At 43.6% G+C, this 17187-nt stretch overlaps 1 protein-coding gene across 3 annotated transcripts in view; it reads left to right on the top strand.

Annotated features, from left to right (window-relative positions):
• Positions 1–17187, top strand: part of LRRC69 (leucine rich repeat containing 69) — a 98188-nt gene that overhangs the window by 33751 nt on the left and 47250 nt on the right. The gene's annotated exons all lie outside the window — the stretch shown is intronic.

Genomic DNA, 17187 nt, shown 5'->3' with positions numbered 1-17187 from the left:
AGGTTTCTTACCTTTGATATTCCTAGTGATTAGTTACTACATTTTAAGGCCTCCTTGACAGGACCATGTTTCCAGTACATGTGTTTTCGATTTTTTTCACGAATACCACATGTACCCATTATAACCAGTGGGGCTGCTCTTATAACTGGATTTTTACTCTTGGCCATGAGACATATCTGTTTTTTTATGGCAGCATGGATGTCAAGGGTCAATACCAATCTAAGAGTCCGTGAAAAACACTTACAGCATACAGATGGTATCTGTATGCTCTATGTGTGCTGTACGTGTTTAACATTGCAAAGTATAAGAGAAGCTTCGTAGCTGATTTTTTTTTTATTTCACTGATGACACATTGATAGTAAAAACAGACACATGAATGGAAAACACTGATGGCACCAGTACCAATTTTTCACGTATTTGTTTATCCCCTTTACAACATTTGTGGTACCTATACATGGTCGGCTAGGGGTTCTTGATCTATTACATATAGGTACATCATGGCAATCGTATGCAGCACAGAAGCTATGCCCGTGTGATCACCACCTGGAGCTCAGCTTACGTGATAGTCAAGCCACGGCTCTCACAGCTAGGAGCAGTGGTTGCACCACCCCCGGCTGTTTGATTCCCTAAATGCTACAATCAATATCGATCACAACATTTAGGAGGCTGGGAGAGAGAGGGGGCTCTGATGATCCCTCAGTCTGCCAGCTATGTCAAGCCTGTAAGCCCTTGATGAGAGACAGATAGATGATAAATAGACAGATGTCCTTGAGATGTATAATTAGTGCATTGCCTGTGTAGCTTACTGTACATGTAGTAAGCAAATAAATACAGTAAATAAAACAAATGATATGAGGTTCCCCCATTTTTGATTACCAGCAAAGGTAAAGCAGACAGCTATGAGCTTATATTATCAGGCTGGGAAGGTCCATAGTTTTTGGGTATCACATTAGATGCCTCCAATTCTGGTGCTTTTCCTCAGCTCTACCTCAGCTATTGCTGATTGCCCTGGTACATTGACAATTGGGGTAATAGGGCTTGGGGTTCATGTCAGCCGTGATTATTCAAAAATCACAGCTGGCATCAAGCCCTGGTGTTAATAATGGAGTATGATAAACAAAACACACATAAAAATACTTTATTTGAATAAACACTCCCTCACACTTTCCTTGGTTCACCAATCTATGAAAAAAACATTCAGGTCCGCTGTAGTCCACCTAATCCGTATGAAAATCATAAAAAGAGAGAAATAAAAACAATACACCATTTGTTTTTGTTTTTTTTTTAAAAATGTTCCCAACAAGATCTGACGTAGTCCAGCGTTCCCCGAAATAATAAAGTTGTCTAATCACTTAGAACACACCAGGAACGGTGTAGAAAAGAAATAAAACACATTCTTGACCTGCTGTTGATTCGTTCATTCTGCCTCCCAAAGATCACAGTAAGGGTTGGCTCACATCCTGCGCTCTACAACATCCAGGTTTCCATGTAAATCTCCAAAATAAGTGATTCAGATGGAACCCCCTGATTCCCTATAATGAGGCAGATGGAAGCACTGTGGACGCCGTCTGGCCTATGATCTAGCGGTATACGTCTTTATAAGCATTCATAAAATTATGGTCCACCACAGTTTTGTGCAACTCTGAAAAGAAGGCGGACCACTGAAAGAGGCCAGGCGCAGTCTAGAGTAACTTTGCTGCCTCATTATAGTGAAAGGATCTGTCAGGGCTAGTGATGAGCGAACCCCTGGATGTCTGGGTCCAGCGGGTTCAGCCGCACAGCTAAAAAAAAGTTCAGTTCAGGTATGAGAACAGTACCTGAAACTGATCTCGGACCCCATTCAAATGAATGGGGGGCCAGAACATCCATTGCTTGCCACGCTGTCCTCTGCATGGCAGTGTGGGAAGAATGGTCTCTGATTGGCTGTAAGATCATTATCGCCGGTCAAAGAGCTGTGGTTCACACGCTGTGAGATGACAGCGTGAGACAGCAGCTTGGACCTGAGGTAAAAAGTTTATCTTCAGTCACAGGTGTCTGTTGATGGGAATACTACTCCCATCAGCCTACACCTTCTGTCGCTGATAACATCGAGAGCAGGCAGTGGCTGGTGGAAGTATTCATCAGCCAGTGCCTGCGCTATAAATAAATAAAATGACATGAGGTTTCAGCTTTATCATGACTGGTTATCAAGAATAGAGGGGTCCCCTCGCCGTTTTTTAAAATTATGTAAATAAATATTAATAAAAAAAAACAGCGTTGAGTCCCCCCCATTTTTGACAACCAGTCAAGCTAAAGCAGACAGCTAGGGGCTGTTATTCTCAGGCTGCTAAGAGGCCATGGATATTGCAACCCCCCCAGCCTATCATTGTCACCATGGCAACCATTATGATATCATCGTCGACATGGCAACCATTATGACTTCATCGTCGCCATGGCAACCTATTATGGTATCAGTGTCGCCATGGCAACCCATTATGACACCATTGTCACCATGGCAAACTATTATGACTTCATCGTCACCATGGCAACCTATTATGGTATCATTGTCGCCATGGCAGCCATTATGACACGGTCGCCATGGCAACCATTATGACTTCATCATCACCATGGCAAACTATTATGGTGTCATCGTCGACATGGCAACTATTATGACTTCATCGTCGCCATGGCAACCATTATGACATCATCGTCACAATGGCAAACTATTATGTATCATTGTCGCCATGGCAACCAATTATGACTTCATAGTCGCCATGGCAACCTATTATGGTATCATTGTCACCATGGCAACCCATTATGACATCATTGTCACCATGGCAAACTATTATGACTTCATCATCACCATGGCAGTCTATTAAGGTATCATTGTCGCCATGGCAACCATTATGACTTCATCATCACCATGGCAAACTATTATGGTATCATTGTCACCATGGCAACCCATTATGACTTCATTGTCACCATGGCAACCATTATGACTTCATAGTCGCCTTGACAAACTATTATGGTATCATTATCGCCATGGCAACCCATTATGACATCATTGTCACCATGGCAAACTGTTATGACTTCATCATCACCATGGCAATCTATTATGGTATCATTGTCGCAGTGGCAGCCATTATGACATTGTCGCCATGGCAACCATTATGACTTCATCGTCACCATGGCAAACTATTATGGTATCATTGTCGCCATAGCAACCCATTATGACTTCATTGACGCCATGGCAACCATTATGACATCATCGTCACCATGGCAACCATTATGACTTCATTATCACCATGGTTATCTATTATGGTATCATTGTCACCATGGCAACCCATTATGACCTCATTGGCGCCATGGCAACCATTATGACATCATCGTCACCATGGCAACCATTATGACTTCATCGTCACCATGGCAACCGATTATGGTATCATTGTTGCCATGGCAACCCATTATGACTTCATTGTCATAATGGTAACCTGTTATGGTGTCATTGTTGCCACCCATTATGATTTCATTGTCATCATGACAGCCTATTATGGTATCATTGTTGCCATGGCAACCATTATGACGTCATCATCACCGTGGCATCCGTCTATGGTACCATCGTCAACATGGCAAACATTTATGACTTCATCGTCGCTATGGCAACCTATTATGGTATCAGTGTAGCCATGGCAACCTATTATGACACCATTGTCACATTGTCACCATGGCAAACTATTATGACTTCATCATCACCATGGCAACCGATTATGGCATCATTGTCGCCATGGCGACCATAATGACATCATCGTCACCATTGCAAACTATTATGGTGTCATTGTCGCCATAGCAACCCATTCTGACTTCATTGGCACCATGGCAACCATTATGACATCGTCACCACAGCAACCATTATGACTTCATCGTCACCAAGGCAAACTATTATGACATCATTGTCGCCATGGCAACCATTATGACATCATTGTCGCCATGGCAACCATTATGACATCATTGTCGCCATGGCAAACTATTATGGTATCATTGTCGCCATGGCAACCATTATGACATCATCGTCACCATAGCAACCATTATGACTTCATCGTCACCAAGGCAACCGATTATGGTATCATTGTTGCCATGGCGACCATTATAACTTCATCGTCGACATGACAACCATTATGATCATCGTCGCCATGGCAAACTATTATGTATCATTGTCGCCATGGCAGCCATTATGACTTAATTGTCACCATGGCAACCATTATGACTTCATCATCACCATGGCAAACTATTATGGTATCATTGTTGCCATGGCAGCCACTATGACTTCATTGTCATCATGGCAACCTATTACGATATTGTCGCCATGGCAGCCATTATGACTTTGTTGCCATGGCAACCTATTATGGTATCATCATCGCCATGGCAACCATTATGACTTAATCGTCACCATGGCAACCATTATGATTTCATCATCACCATGGCAACCGATTATGGCAACCATTATGACTTCATCATCACCATGGAAACCTATTATGGTATCGTTGTTGCCATCCCATGGCAACCCATTATGACTTAATTGGCGCCATGGCAACTATTATGACATAAGCGTTGCCATGGCAACCATTATGACTTCATCATCACCATGGCAAACTATTATGTGTGACGATTCTGGCCTAATACGTCCAAGAGTGGACCCTCTGGGTCGTGGATCAGGAGCCCCTGGGCCGAGCTCACCAGGTGAAGACCGACCCCTGTACAGGGATCGTTAGGGGCAGGACCGCAGGGGGCAGAACCGCGACAGCCGGTACCAGGAGGGACGGCTCGAAGGACAGGCAGGCAGAACAAGAGTACCAGGACGGAATAGCGGAAGGCACTGGGCAGGAGTCCACATGAGGAGGGTCGGAGCGGAGGGGACAGGGCAGAGACAGACAGACGGGAGCGGAGCAGGACACAGGGCACACAGGGGGAAATAGCCCTAGACAGAAGGACAGGCAGGATACTCTAGAGCAGATATGCTGCCGATGAGTGCAGGGAAGTCACACAATCACCAGGCGCCCTCAGAATAGGGCGGACGCCTGATATATCCTGAACCAGGAAGTACGTCCTACAGACCCGCCCCTCAGCGACGCCCCCCACTAGCAGAAGAGAGCGGGGGAACGCGCGTGCGCGGCCTAAGGCCGGCGCGGTTACCCGCAGCAGGGCGGAGGCCAGAGCGGAAGTGCGCGTGGACAGGAGCGTGCAGGTGAGGGGATGCTGCGGCGGGCACCGCCGCTGAAGGGGCATCGGCGGGCACGGCCGCCGATGTCACATTATGTATCATTGTCGCCATGGCAACCCATTATGACTTCATCGTCACCATGGCAAACTATTATGTATCATTGTCGCCATGGCAACCCATTATGACTTCATTGTCACTATGGCAACCCATTATGACTTAATTGTCTCCATGGCAAACATTATGACATCGTCGCCATGGCAACCATTATGACTTCATCGTCACCATGGCAAACTATTATGGTATCATTGTCGCCTTGGCAACCCATTATGACTTAATTGGCTCCATGACAATCATTATGATATCATGGTCACCAAGGCAACCGATTATGGTATCATTGTCGCCATGGCAGCCATTTTGACTTCATCGTCACCATGGCAACCTATTATGCTACCATTGTCGCCATAGTTACACTGTAAATAAATACAAAACAAGAATAAAGTCCTTTATTTGAAATAAAAATCCACACCCTGTTTTACCAATTTATTTAAAAATAACAAACAAATCTATACTCATCTTATGCCCATTCCAATAAAGCCCTCGTCCCCTCAAAAAACAAACAGAAAATCATAAACAACAATAATACTCGCTTAACGCTCATTCCATTGAAGCCCTGGTCTCCTGTAAAAAAAACAAAAATAATAACATAATTCATGTCTGCTACAGTATAAGTGGTTTTCAACCTGGACGGTGCCAAGATGAGACGGCCAAGGCTGAAAACCATGGGAGAATGAACTGCTGCATGACTAGTCGTAACGTCATCAAAATTACCATAGGTCACTGAGTTGCGTTCCCAGCTCACTTCACTGTGAGATGGGATTTCGAACTGCCGTGACCTCAGTGAGATCACCGCTAGTACTGTGAGAATAAGTCTCACAGTGCAGCTCTGAGCTCAGTGAGTTCACCACAGTTCACCATAAGAAATTTCTTATGGTGAACTCACTGAACTTAGCACTACATTGTGAGACGTTTTCTCACAGTGCCAGCATTTCTGTAGCGATGAGAGCCTGCTTAATTTACGGGTGCATGACTCTAGAAGCACGAGGTGGCATAATGTATGCGCATTACAACGTACTGGGGACTACAACGGCGGTATGTAAAATCTGGGGATAAAACTAAATTTTTGTGTAATTATTTTTTCTTCACTGCCCAATGATATAAAATTCTTTAAGGCACATGTGGTGTCAACATGCTCATTGTACCTCTAAATGAATTCATTGTGTGTGTAGTTTGTAAAATGTGGTCATTTATGGGGGTTCTGCTGTTGTGGCACCTCAGGGGCTCTGCCAATGTGACGTGGCACCCTCAAACCATTCCAGCAAAATCTGAACTCCAGTATGGCGCTTCTGAGCTTTGCACTGTGCCTCAGTAGTTTTTTTTTTTTTAAATTCTTTATTTTCAAGTTTAAACCACACCATAAGACAGAACATCGTTTTACAAATACAGATGGTTAAAGATTGCTTAGACGTCGGTCCAAGGTGTTAAAAAATAATAAAGGGGGAAAAACAAGGGGGGGGAGGGAAAAGTGGGTGGGAAAAAGGAAGAAGAAGAAGGGAAGGGAAAAGAGGGATACATAATAGCAAACAATAACAATGACATCAACACAAAGCAGTCGTCGGCATCGACACTAGCAATAAATGAGTGTATTATAAAAATAGAGTAGGTGAACAGTTTTATAAGTAACCTTGGAACCAGCTACCCCAAAATCAAGGCCATCAGGTCTAAGTAAGCTTCATGTATTATCCGATCTCTCGCCTGGAGGATTATCCCCCAGATATCTAGTCCACGGGGCCCAGGTCAACACATAAGATTTGTGGTTGAAGACCTCCCAGCTAGACAGCTCCTCCAGACGAGAAATCTGATTTATCTTACCATGCCACTCCTCCAATGTGGGGGGAGCGACATCTTTCCAATGAACAGCTATCAGTTGTTTTGCAGCACTTAACATCAATGGGAGTAGGCCATGTTTTTTTGGTAAGAAATCCTTTGATGGGCACGAAAGAAGAACCTCCGTAGCCCTGAGATTGGTCTTTATTAACTGTAATTTCTTGAGAACTAGCTCGACACCGTCCCAAAAATGTCTCAATTTGGGACAATCCCAAAATATGTGTGTATGATGTCCTCCAGGGTTGAGGCATCTCCAACAAGCATCATTATCAGCAAGACCCCTCTGAAAGAGCTTCGCGGGAGTCCAATGCCACCTGGTCAATATTTTATAAGAATTTTCTTGCAAAAGAACACACCTGGAGAATCCCCGTGCACTAGATAGCATTCTAGATACTTGTTTCTCTGTGAACGTAGTATTAAGTTCCATTTCCCCAGGAGTAAATAAATGAGGGCTTAAAATGTACTCCCGGAGAGATCAGATGTGAGTAAATACGAGACAGGATTTTTAGCCGTGGAAGCGGGAGTTTGATCATATTATCTAACTAGGACCAGTTTGATTTGGTCGGGAATTTCTTCCTAAACTGTAGAAGCGTACGTCGAATGTGCTGGCACTGAAGAAAATTAGTTGGTTGACTCATTTCATTTGATGGCCAAACTCCTCCCTGTAATATTTTATTACCGTAAAAGCTATTCAATGTATCTCTAGGGAGGGTAAACCACAGATTATAAGGATCCTGAAAATCAGAATCCAATAAAAACGGTATTGAGCTAATTGGCGTTAATGTCGAAGGAAAAGTGTCCTCTGGTAATTCCCCCAACATCAATCTTTTGATACGTAATGTAGTAGAAGTTATCTCATCCAGTCTAAGAGTAACCGGTGGTTTAGCCCTAGTCCATAGATAAGGGAAACCCCTCGGGCCCAGCAAAGCCAGGTCGACACAAGCTCCCTCCCCACCCTCAGTGCGAGACACTACCTTTAACCATCTGCCAAGGTGGATTGCCTTATAATATACCAGGGGGTCTGGAACTCCCAATCCACCAGAGGAGACTGGGTAAGTAAGAAGCCTATAAGGCAACCTAGCCGGTTTAGATTTCCAGATAAATTTTCCTATTAGTGACTTTAATGACTTAAAAAAGGTCAGGGGTATCTGAATCGGTACCATATTCATGGCATACAAAATGATAGGCATAATATATGCCTTAAACACGTTGATGCGACCCAACCAAGATAAAGTGGGTAGGTTATATTTATGCATCAGATTAGTAACTTTCTTCAATAAGGGTATGAAATTACTTTGAAATAAGTTAGTGGGGTCCCTAGTTATGAATATTCCTAAGTATTTAATAGAGCCATTAGCCCAAGAGAAGGGAGTCTGCGTACGAAGAATGGAAAATTGGGAATGAGAGAGAGTGATATTTAACGCTTCAGATTTGGCTAGGTTAATTTTAAAATTGGAAAGGGAGCCAAACTGTTGAAAAATTCGGAGGATGATCGGGAATGTCTGAGATGGGTTGGATATGAGGAAAAGCAAATCATCTGCGAAAGCTAGCGTTTTAAATGTCCCCGGGCCCACCGACAACCCCTTTATGCGTTGTTCTTGTCTGATGCTTTGTATCAAAGTTTCTGTAACCAAAATGAACAAAGATGGGGACAGAGGGTATCCCTGCCTAGTCCCATTGTGAATCTCCAAACTTTTTGATAGGGTGCCATTTATCCTGACCCTGGCCGTCGGTTGGGAGTAGAGAGAGAGGACTGCTGTTATATATTGAGGAGGAAAACCGAATTTAATTAACACCTGCTCCATGAATCTCCAGCACACTCTGTCAAAAGCCTTTTCGGCATCCGTTGACAAGAGTACCAAGGGGACCTGCCGGGTTTTAGCAAACATTATAGACTGTATGACTCTAGTGGAGTTATCTTTCCCTTCCCTACCCCTCACAAAGCCCGCCTGATCCGCATGAATCAATTTGGGTAAAAAGTTGCTTATTCTACCCTCTAGTATTTTAGCCCACAGTTTTATGTCCGCATTAAGTAATGAAATTGGTCTATAGCTGGCGCACAGGTTTGGGTCCTTACCCTCCTTCGGGAGAACCGTAATATATGCCTCCAGTGATTGCTTTGGGGGAAGCTGGCCTTTCAAATAGGAATTAAACAAGGTCAACAATTGAGGAAAGAGTGATTTTATAAACTTTTTATAATATATAATGGGGAGACCATCCGGGCCTGGGGCCTTTCCATTTGGAATGGTGGAAAGAGTATCCAAAATTTCTTTAGGGGTAACCGGAGCAGTTAACAAAGTTTGGCCTTCCGGGGTTATTTTAGGTAAAACTAGTGGAGTCCGGAACTCTCTAATTTTTTCTATAGCTTTTATTGGGTCTTGCATACTATCTGGTATGCTTAGATTATATAAGCTGTCATAAAAGGATCTAAACTCCTCAGCAATATCAGCGGTCTCGGAAATTGAGGAGCCATCCAGAGTTTTGAGTTGCCTAATAAACGTCCTTTCTTGCTGCTTTTTAAGCAATGAAGACATAAGCTTGCTGCTTTTATTGCCATGGAGATAGAACCTCTGTTTACATCTCATATAGGTTTTGGCCGATTGGATATTTGAAAGATTTTTTAGCGAATTTCTTAGGTCCGTCAGTTCAGTTAGTGTCTTAGTTACTTGAGATCTCTTATGCAATCTTTCCAAGGAATTAATTTGGTGCAAAATAGACACAACCTGTTTTGTCCTTTCTTTTTTGAGATGGGAACTCAAAGCTATAAATTCTCCCCTCGTTACCGCTTTATGTGATTCCCACACCACAGGTATGGGTGGGCCAGAGTGCAGATTTGTCTGAAAAAATAATTCCAGAGTGTCAGTCAGTCTCGTAATGTGGGAATCTGAATCTAATAATGTCTCATTAAGCGACCAAGACCTGGCTGGTCGCGGAAGGGTTTCTATGCCCATGTCGAGAAAAATAGGAGCATGGTCCGATAGTGTGATAGCGTATATGGTCGCATTTTTGACTAATGAGAGGTTAGTTGTTTGTGTCAATATATAGTCAATTCTATGATAGCTGCCACACGGATGGGAATAAAAAGTGTAGTCTCTGCCCGAAGGAGAGAGTGTCCTCCAGGGGTCTATCAAGTGTAATTCTTGGAAAGAAAGGTGTAATTTTCTCAGTGCCTTTTGAGAAAGGGTAGACTTGCCCGTGGAAGTATCCAAAAATGGATTAAGTGGTACATTAAAATCTCCCCCCATCAGCAATAATCCTTCAGTAAATAGTTTTAAGGTATTCATTGTCCTGCACAGCCATCCAATCTGATTCTTGTTTGGGGCATATAAGTTACATAAGGTAACTTTGGTGTTAGCAATAAGGCCCTTCAGTATAATATACCTTCCTTCAGAATCTGAAAGGCAATCATGCAAGACAAAAGGAACATTTTTTTTAATAGCAATACTCACTCCTCTAGATGCCGACCCACCTGTACTATGATACCAGGTCGGGTAACGAGATCTGGACATGTCTGGTACTCTCCCCGCTTTAAAATGTGTCTCCTGTAGAAAGATCACACTAGCCTTTTTTGCATGCAGAAGGTTCAATACCTGATTTCTCTTACACGGGGAGCGTAGCCCCTTTACATTATACGAAGCCACTACTATAGTGGCAAATTTTTCCTTGTCACCCATAGTAAATTAGATGTAGCAAAAGAAAAAATAAATGATAAAGTGTCCCATGCCGACAGACCACAAAAAATACAAAATGCAAGGTGAAATAACAGTAACCAATAGATAACAATAACCAACTACCTGCCTGCGGCAGGAGCAGGGGGACCAACATGCCCCCCATGACAGAGCAGGGAATCACATCCCCAACACACGAGTAGCACATGTTAGCTTGTACGGCAGTTAAATGAAAGCGTCAATACCTAGGCAGGTGCCAATCAAGGCAAACTAAAGTGATCCAAAACATTGCAAAGTTAAACCAAAACTACTGAGTCCAAATGTAAGAAAATGCGACTAGACCCAATAAAACAAAATTCAGGGGGGCATCTCTTTTCTTGCCCCAGATTTCCCTCGCTTAGGGGGCATGCGTCTCTTCACTGAGGCCCAATCCCCCTGACCTCCTGTATAAGCGTTGATAGGAGGAGGTGTGCGAAGATCCATATCCAAAGGTAGCCATGAAGGAATATCAATAGAAGCAATGTCAAAAGTGTCCCATATTTTGCTTAAGTCTTCGGGACTTCTCACTGTTACTTGTTTGCCGTCTCCATTTACCGATATTCCAAACAGCCATTTATAGAGAATTTTACGCGAGCGTAGTATTTCCAATAAGGGTCACAGGATTCTTCTCTTTGCAAGGGTTGACGGCGCAATGTCCTGGTAGAGTTGTATGGCAGATCCTTCGTAGGCGAGATTTTTAACATCCCTTGAAGCAGACAAAATAACATTGGTGTCCACATAACTCAACAAGCCGCAGATCACATCCCTCGGGGGTTCAGAGGGCTTAGGCCTGGGTCTGAGCGATCTATGGACCCTCTCAATTACAATTTGGTCGCATTTTTCTTGCGGAATTAGGAGGGCAAAGATTTCTTTTGTGGATTTTTCCAGTATTTCTGCAGAAACACTTTCAGGCAATCCTTTAATCCTTATATTTTTTCTGCGGCTTCTGTTCTCTTGATCTTCCAAGGCCAGAAGAGAGTTATTAAGCTGTGCTCTGTGGTAGTCCAAATGGTCCCTCATGGCATTAGAGTGGCTAATGAGAGAGGACTGAGATGCTTCAAGGGACTCCACTCTGTTACCAATATGTGACAGATCAGCTCTCATACCAGATATCTCTGTAACCAAAGGTTTTAATGCTTGGGTCAGAAGTTTTTTAAATACTGATCTAGAGAACTTCCCAGAGTCTGAGTGGGTAATGTCGCTACCTGAGACATCTTCACTTGAGTCCGAGTCCTCGACCTGTTCCTCTACCTCAGCATTTGTATGTAGCTTTTTTGGTGTGGGCCTAGCCGACCCAGGTTTATTTTTCAAAAATTTCTCCATTTCGCTTTGCCTGCCTTGATGCACCCCAGTATCCAGCGGTTTTGCACGCTCTTTATTAGATTTGACCATAATGTTGAATTAAAGCGTGCATTTAAATCACTCCTCGTGCATTTAGGGAAAGTCTATTAATACATGTTCATAGGTGAAGATGACCTCATGCGTATTAAAAGGTGGAGCGCTGGCATTAGTAAATAAGGGCCTGATATGGTGCCCTATATATAGTGTTTCTCACTTCTGTGGTATGGGATCAGGCCGGTCTTAGTGTCTCTGGAAAGGGGGAGCAGTACCCCCAAACCCCCAGTTACTATATACAGCAGGAGCGCCCGTCCCAGCCACCAGGAGCACCCAGCACTGCGGCCACCCTCTGATCACCAGCCAGGCTCCTGCGTCCAGCTCACCTCCCTCTCCTCCGGTAAGCAGACCTTCTCCTTCCTTCCTGTAGCGGTCAGCGGTCTCTCCTCCAGCATAGGCCGTGGCCCTCCACCACCTCCAACGGCTCTCCACAGTCTTCTGGCCCACGCCGCTCAGGAAGAAACAGGAAGACGCAGCAAAGATGGCGCCTGTCCACCTCCGGCGCCAAGACCCGTTCCCCGCGGCCGCTCTCCTCCCAGAGAGCCGCGGTTTCCTCCACGCAGTCCTCCACCACTCTCTCCTGGTCCAGCTCTCTCCGGGGGGCACACAGACACCCCCGTTGGGGTCAAAATAGGGCTCACTTCGTGGCTGGCAGCGGGAGCAATAGCAACACACGTCCTCCCCACAAGCGATCCAGGCCACGCCCCCGTGCCTCAGTAGTTTTTGACCACATATGGGGTATTTTCGTACTCAGGAGAAATTGTGTAATAAATTGTACTGTTCAATTTATCCTATTATCCCTTTGAAGAATTAAAAACTTGTGGCCAAAGCATCATTTTAGTGGACGAAATGCTAATTTTCCATTGATTCAGCCCAATGTTATACAATTCTGGGAATCACCTGAGGCTTGCAAAATGCTCACTACACCCCTAGATGAATTCCTCAAGCTGTGTAGTTTCCAAAATGTGATCAATTTTGGGGGTTTCTGCTGTTTTTGCTTGTCAGGGGCTTTTAAAACGTGACATGGCATCCACAAAGTATTCCAGAAAAAAAATGTGCTCCATCATTCAATTGACGCTCTTGCCATTCACCCAAACAGTGCCACATACGGGGTATAATGTACTCAGGAGAAATTGCAAAACAAACTGTATGGCCTATTTTCTTCTGTTATCCTTGTGAAAATGAAAAATTTGGGGCTGAAGCATCATTGTTGCAGGAAAAATGTATGCTTTTCATTTTCACAGCTCAACGTTATAACATTTTGTGAAGCCTCTGTGGATCTAAGGTGCTCACCACACATCTTAATAAGTTCTTTGAGGAATGTAGTTTCCAAAATGAGGTCACTTGTGGGGGATTTCCACTGTTTAGGTACATCAGGGGCTTTCCAAACAGGACATGGTATCCACTATCTATTCCAGTCAATTTTGCACTCCAAAAGCCAATTGGCGCTACTTCCTTTCCGGGCCCTGCCATGTGCACAAACAGTAGTTTTCCACCACATTTGGGGCATCAGTGTACTCAGAAGAAGAGTAGAAATTTCACACAACAAACTGTATGATCTATTTTTTTCCTGTTACCCTTGTGAAAATGTCAAATTTGGGGCGAAAGCTGATACTTTTGTGGGGAAAAAAGTAAATTTTTCATTTTTTTTCTCCCACATTGCTTTAATTCTTGTGAAGTACTTGAAGGGTCAATAAACTTCTCAAATGTGGTTTTGAGCACTTTGAGGGATGCAGTTTTTAAAATGGTGTCACTTTTGGGTATTTTCTGTAATATATGCCCCTCAAAGTCACTTCAAATGTGATGTGATTTTTGTTGGAACAATGAGAAATCACTGATCAACTTTGAATCCTTATAAGTTCCTTACCCCCAAAAAATTACCGTATGTTTTAAAAATGATGCTGATGTAAAGTAGACATGTGCAAAATCTTTTTTTTTTTATGAACTATTTATTGTGATATAACTGTTTGGTTTAAGGGCATTAAAAAATTGAAAATTTGTAAAGTTAAAAATTGAAAAGTTAGAAAATTCAAAATTTTTGCTAAAATTCCAATATTTTCACAAATAAATAGAAAAAATATTGATCTAAATTTACCACTACCATAAAGTACAATGTGCCAAAAAACAAAACAAAACAGTGTTATTACCAAATAAAGTGACGCTGGTCAGAATTTTAAAATTTGGCCTGGTCACGAAGGTGAAAATAGGCTTGAAGGAGAAGGGGTTAAAAGTAAATAAATGGAAAAATCTGGGGAGCAGCAGAAATAAAATAAGAGCAAAAGTCCTCTTGATGCCTCCTTCACACGTCCATATTTAAAGGCCTTATTATTTCATCTTAACCATAGGACAAATGGATGTTATTTCGGGAGGGGGCTGTCATGGTGTGTTTTGAGTTTTGGGTAGGTGATGCAGGGGTTAACTTTGAGAACCTCTCTGTGGATTTGAGGAGGGTTCTTATAGCATCAGGGGAGAGCCGTCCTCGGTCGCTTATAATATCAGGCTTCAGACAGAGACCAGGTTACTGACCGACAGCTCAGGGGGCAAGCACATGGGGTGGTTGTATGATACCCAGCGTCTTACCTCGCAGAGGGAGGCTGGAGCACCACGTGGGTGCAGGCAAAACCGGGTCCAGGACCTGTGGGGAGGGCAGAGTGGTATGGAAGCGCTCAGAGCCCGCAGGACCTGCAGTCACGTGACCGCACGTCAGAAGGAGGGGGCAGAGCTATCGCTGAGCTCCCACAACGCTGCTGAAACTGGTGACAAGGGAGAGACAGAGAGTGGTCAAACAAAGCCAAGGTTCATACACAGTATGGGCAGGCGCGGTACAGGAGGGATAATCAGAAGGGAGGTCAGACAAAGCCAAGGGTCATACACGGGCAAAGCAGGTACAGAGTCCGCAAACCAAAGACATAAACCGTAACAGAACAGGGTCAGAATACCAGGCAGACAGACAATGATTGGCGTGCAGCACGGATAGAGCAGGGTCGGGCACACTCAGATAGGAGTATAAGCGACAGGGGACGGCTCTCCCCTGATGCTATAAGAACCCTCCTCAGATCCACAGAGAGGCTCTCAAAGTTAACCCCTGCATCACCTACCCAAAACTCAAAACACACCATGACAGGGGCCCACTGAGCCCCATGCAGTCAAAATATACCAAAATTAGTGCGGGTGAAATGTAGGATTATGTGCTATTTATTAAACTGATAGTACATGGCTACACCAGAGCGAAAGCATTGCGAGCAGCTCTTCATTTTTAATTCAGTGGCCCCCCCACCAAGACATATGGTATATACATTACTGTAGCTTGGACAATTAACCTGAGTAAATAGGTTATCGGTACAGACTGATCTCCCAGCTGTGTGCTGCATACATTCTTATCCGTGACCCCATGACTACTGTAAATGTTTTGCTCAACTACAGGGATCAGTGCTCTTAATCTCTGGGTGTTTTTGCTAGGAGTAAGCTCATGCAGCATAACTAAAACATGCTGGGCACCATGGTAAAGCTAACTTCCACCATCCACTGAATAAAGGCGAAAATAGCCGCTAGCAGAAATAACTATTCATAAGACTCAAAATAGATTTTAATGCTAAAGGGCATTAGGTCTGCTACATAAACAGGAACATGTTAGCATATGATAAAACGTGATTAGAGTGGCAAGGATATTCGTCAGTTTAGCTCTTGTTACTTCCTGTTATCAGGGTTTAGATGGCATGGGTGGCATTTAAGTAGAGGATGTCTTTAGCCATATTTTCCCCATATTTCAAATTATTTCAGAAATATATCTTCTAAACAGCACATCTGCTGCCTTGGGGTTATGTTAGACTGAGATCTTTTTTCACTCTCTATATCCAAACGTTCGCTTGTTCATGTCACCTTCACCCTCCAATACATCTTCAGAATCCTTCCTTTTCTTATTGTAGAAAAAATAAAAGCAAGATGTCGCTCGGATTCATTCTCATCTTGACTACTGCAACTCACTACTAATCGGTCTTCCTTTCATTGAATTCGCACCTCTACAATCTATTCTGAATGCAATTGCCAAGGTCATATTTATGCACAGCCACTACACTGGTGCCTCTACCCTGTGCCAGTCATTGCACTGGTTTCCCATCCTTGATAAAATACATTATATAACATACAGTGGGGCAAAAAAGTATTTAGTCAGTCAGCAATAGTGCAAGTTCCACCACTTAAAAAGATGAGAGGCGTCTGTAATTTACATCATAGGTAGACCTCAACTATGGGAGACAAACTGAGAAAAAAAAATCCAGAAAATCACATTGTCTGTTTTTTTTTTCATTTTATTTACATATTATGGTGGAAGATAAGTATTTGGTCAGAAACAAGCAATCAAGATTTCTGGCTCTCACAGACCTGTAACTTCTTCTTTAAGAGTCTCCTCTTTCCTCCACTCATTACCTGTAGTAATGGCACCTGTTTAAACTTGTTATCAGTATAAAAAGACACCTGTGCACACCCTCAAACAGTCTGACTCCAAACTCCACTATGGTGAAGACCAAAGAGCTGTCAAAGGACACCAGAAACAAAATTGTAGCCCTGCACCAGGCTGGGAAGACTGAATCTGCAATAGCCAACCAGCTTGGAGTGAAGAAATCAACTGTGGGAGCAATAATTAGAAAATGGAAGACATACAAGACCACTGATAATCTCCCTCGATCTGGTGCTCCACGCAAAATCCCACCCCGTGGGGTCAGAGTGATCACAAGAACGTGAGCAAAAATCCCAGAACCACGCGGGGGGACCTAGTGAATGAACTGCAGAGAGCTGGGACCAATGTAACAAGGCCTACCATAAGTAACACACTACGCCACCATGGACTCAGATCCTGTAGTGCCAGATGTGTCCCACTGCTTAAGCCTGTACATGTCCGGGCCCGTCTGAAGTTTGCTAGAGAGCATTTGGATGATCCACAGGAGT

This window comes from Dendrobates tinctorius, unplaced genomic scaffold (assembly GCF_039654945.1).
Source record: "Dendrobates tinctorius isolate UK_male_01 unplaced genomic scaffold, ASM3965494v1 ptg000165l, whole genome shotgun sequence".
In the NCBI taxonomy this organism is placed as follows: Eukaryota; Metazoa; Chordata; class Amphibia; order Anura; family Dendrobatidae; genus Dendrobates; species Dendrobates tinctorius.
The sequence above is the reverse complement of the archived record's forward strand: the minus strand, read 5'-3'. Positions and strand labels throughout refer to the sequence as shown.